Source organism: Homalodisca vitripennis, unplaced genomic scaffold (assembly GCF_021130785.1).
Source record: "Homalodisca vitripennis isolate AUS2020 unplaced genomic scaffold, UT_GWSS_2.1 ScUCBcl_10052;HRSCAF=18759, whole genome shotgun sequence".
In the NCBI taxonomy this organism is placed as follows: domain Eukaryota; kingdom Metazoa; phylum Arthropoda; class Insecta; order Hemiptera; family Cicadellidae; genus Homalodisca; species Homalodisca vitripennis.
The window spans coordinates 6,782-11,359 of NW_025786167.1; the positions used below are offsets into that span (position 1 = coordinate 6,782).

The 4,578-nt window shown below is 33.9% G+C and overlaps 1 long non-coding RNA gene across 1 annotated transcript; it reads left to right on the top strand.

Moving 5' to 3' along the window:
• The first annotated feature begins 1,543 nt into the window (after positions 1-1,543).
• LOC124374776 lies at positions 1,544-2,442 on the top strand. The gene is made up of 2 exons (XR_006923610.1): positions 1,544-1,640; positions 1,866-2,442. It is a non-coding gene; the product is annotated as an uncharacterized LOC124374776 (long non-coding RNA).
• Positions 2,443-4,578: the final 2,136 nt, after the last annotated feature.

Genomic DNA, 4,578 nt, shown 5'->3' on the forward strand with positions numbered 1-4,578 from the left:
ACAGTACTTGTTAATAAAACACAGGAACCACAGTTAACACAGTTTGTGTAATGACTGCTGCGGTAGCATGTACACAGTATGCACACGCTCAATGCTGGTATCTACAAACAGTACTTGTTAATAAAACACAGGAACCACAGTTAACACAGTTTGTGTAATGACTGCTGCGGTAGCATGTACACAGTATGCACACGCTCAATGCTGGTATCTACAAACAGTACTTGTTAATAAAACACAGGAACCACAGTTAACACAGTTTGTGTAATGACTGCTGCGGTAGCATGTACACAGTATGCACACGCTCAATGCTGGTATCTACAAACAGTACTTGTTAATAAAACACAGGAACCACAGTTAACACAGTTTGTGTAATGACTGCTGCGGTAGCATGTACACAGTATGCACACGCTCAATGCTGGTATCTACAAACAGTAACTTGTTAATAAAACACAGGAACCACAGTTAACACAGTTTGTGTAATGACTGCTGCGGTAGCATGTACACAGTATGCACGCGCTCAATGCTGGTATCTACAAAACAGTACTTGTTAATAAAAACACAGGAACCACAGTTAACACAGTTTGTGTAATGACTGCTGCCGGGTAGCATGTACACAGTATGCACACGCTCAATGCTGGTATCTACAAACAGTACTTGTTAATAAAACACAGGAACCACAGTTAACACAGTTTGTGTAATGACTGCTGCGGTAGCATGTACACAGTATGCACACGCTCAATGCTGGTATCTACAAACAGTACTTGTTAATAAAACACAGGAACCACAGTTAACACAGTTTGTGTAATGACTGCTGGCGGTGGTAGCATGTACACAGTATGCACACGCTCAATGCTGGTATCTACAAACAGTACTTGTTAATAAAACACAGGAACCACAGTTAACACAGTTTGTGTAATGACTTGCTTGCGGTAGCATGTACACAGTATGCACACGCTCAATGCTGGTATCTACAAACAGTACTTGTTAATAAAACAACAGGGAACCACAGTTAACACAGTTTGTGTAATGACTGCTGCGGTAGCATGTAACACAGTATTGCCACACGCTCAATGCTGGTATCTACATAACAGTACTTGTTAATAAAACACGCTTTGTAGTTTTAAATCAGTTTATATTAAAAAACTTATTTAAGTAATTTTAATTGGCTAATAAAAGTCATAATTACTTGGTAAATTAATTATTTTAAATGTTACTCTTAGATATATCTTTTATTCTTATCTTTTTTAAGTTTGTTAATGTATAGCAAACAAAAAATAGGTAGTAATATGTGTTTTTGATGACAATGTAACTTTTATATTGGAGAATATAATAACTACATTCTCATTGGTAAAAATATTTCATATAAGAAATTTCTGTGTTTATTTACTGATAAAAGCAATGATAAGCAATGTATTTTTTTCTATGCTGAATACCTATTGTTACACCTAAAATTATGTGTTTGATAAGTAATCCAAAATTTTATAAAAAATTGCAACAATTATAAGTTTTGTTGTAATTTATATGCAATATAAGCTCTGTTGAATTTAGTATATTCAGTTAAAAGAATTTATATTTTCTTTTATTAAATTGTTAAATAGGTTTCAGTTACTGGTCAGTTGGTTCTAGACCATCCTGGTCAAGTTGGTTCTAGACCATCCTGGTCAGTTGGTTCTAGACCATCCTGGTCAGTTGGTTCTAGACCATCTATCCTGGTTAGGTGGTTCTAGACCATCCTGGTCAGGTTGTTTCTAAGACCATCCTGGTCAGTTGGTTCTAGACCATCCTGGTCAGTTGGTTTCTAGACCATCCTGGTCAGGTGGTTCTAGACCATCCTGGTTAGGTGGTTCTAGAACCATCCTGGTCAGTTGGTTCTAGACCATCCTGGTCAGTTGGTTCTAGACCATTCTGGTCAATGTGCAATCGGCACATGTAGATAGGAAAATTCGGATGTACTAGAATTGATCAAATAACTCCTGTGTAGCAAAATTTCTGCATCACAAATCTCCAAACTACAGTATTAGTTTTTAACATTCTTTATTTTAAACATTACAATATCTATTTAATTTTAAGATTTATTACCGGGATCAGACAATTCTGTATTGAGCAAATAAAACATTACATGTATTAGATGTACAAATTAATACTAAATGTACATTAATGTAAATAATACAAAAAAACAATTTCATTTGCTTATTATAAAAAATATAATTTGATAACATGTTTTGGGTACAGAAGTCCATTGTAAATTTTTAGAATACTAGTTATAAGGAATACAAAGTATTTTGTATTATTATGAAAATATTACTAAAGTTGATTTTATTAACTGACCAAAGTGCCTAAAAATAGTTGTAGCAAAACTAATTGTGATTTATTAGATAATAAGTTGTATTTCTGAGTTTATACAAATATATTTGCAAGAAACATAAATACTTGAAAATAATATTTAATCTCTTTCTTATCGTATCCTATTTAACCTAATCCTATAAAATGTAAGACATCTCTTTAAGGTAGTTAAAACGACCTTGATAACACTTATAACCTTGAATAAAACTTGCTATGAGAACAAAGTTACATTTTATTTACACCCACTTTTTTTGTGGTCATAGAATTATGAGAAATGTTTCATTAAAAAACTCTTATCAATATACTTTTCAAAACAACTTTTAAGTTTTTTTAAAATTTAAACGTTTAAATATTCAAATAATTAAGTATAACTAAAACTGTTTAAGGCATCTAAAGCAAAAAACATGTCTTAACATAACAAACTTTACTTTATAAAAATATCTCAAGAAAAGTGACGTCAGAGCCAACTCACACCACATAAGCTCCAACACATCATTTCCTCCCAACTCATTAACAGTGGAGGTGGCAGGCTTACAGACAGACAGCTGTAGTGTTGCAAGTGTGAGCGACCTGACACCTGCTGTCACAGCAACCTGACCTACCGTCACAATAGCTGACAGTAAGCAACTGGCTGACTGACTCTTGATTGTCACCTAATCAAGCTCATGTAATATTGAATATAACTACATTGACAAGGGAAGTTAGCCCTATATTGACCACTAAGAGACTATAAAAAACTTAGTATAAAAAACAGTATATCAAAGTAACAAACCCCTATATGACCACTAAGAGACTGGCAAACTTGGTGAAGAGACTGGCAAACTTGGTATAAAAAACAGTATATCACATAAAAAACAGTATATCACAGTAACAAACCCCTATATGACCACTAAGAGACTGGCAAACTTAGTATAAAAAAACAGTATATCACAGTAACAAACCCCTATATGACCACTAAGAGACTGGCAAACTTAGTATAAAAAACAGTATATTCACAGTAACAAGTCCCTATATGACCACTAAGAGACGGGCAAACTTAGTATAAAAAACAGTATATCACAGTAACCAAACACCTATATGACCACTAAGAGACGGGCAAACTTGGTATAAAAAACAGTATATCACAGTAACAAACCCCTATATGACCACTAAGAGGACTGGCAAACTTAGTATAAAAAACAGTATATCACAGTAACAAGTCCCTATATGACCACTAAGAGACGGGCAAACTTAGTATAAAAAACAGTATATCACAGTAACAAACCCCTATATTGACCACTAAGAGACTGGCAAATTTAGTATAAAAAAAACAGTATATCACAGTAACAAGTCCCTATATGACCACTAAAGAGACGGGCCAAACTTAGTATAAAAAAACAGTATAATCACAGTAACAAACCCCTATATGACCACTAAGAGACTGGCAAACTTAGTATAAAAAAACAGTATATCACAGTAACAAACCCCTATATGACCACTAAGAGACTGGCAAACTTAGTATAAAAAACAGTATATCACAGTAAACAAGTCCCTATATGACCACTAAGAGACTGGCAAACTTAGTATAAAAAACAGTATATCACAGTAACAAAACCCCTATATGACCACTAAGAGACTGGCAAACTTAGTATAAAAAAACAGTATATCACAGTAACAAACCCCTATATGACCACTAAGAGACTGGCAAACTTAGTATAAAAAACAGTATATCACAGTAACAAGTCCCTATATGACCACTAAGAGACGGGCAAACTTAGTAATAAAAAACAGTATATCCACAGTAACAAACCCCTATATTGACCACTAAGAGACTGGCAAATTTAGTATAAAAAAACAGTATATCACAGTAACAAACCCCTATATGACCACTAAGAGACTGGCAAACTTGGTATAAAAAACAGTATATCACAGTAACAAACCCCTATATTGATCGCTAAGAGACTGGCAAATTTAGTATAAAAAACAGTATATCACAGTAACAAAACCCCTATATGACCACTAAGAGACTGGCAAACTTGGTATATAAAAAACTGTATATCACAGTAACAAACCCCTATATGACCACTAAGAGACTGGCAAACTTGTATAAAAAACAGTATATCACAGTAACAAACCCCTATATGACCACTAAGAGACTGGCAAACTTGGTATAAAAAACAGTATATCACAGTAACAAACCCCTATATGACCACTAAGAGACGGGCAAAACTTGGTATAAAAAAACAGTATATCACA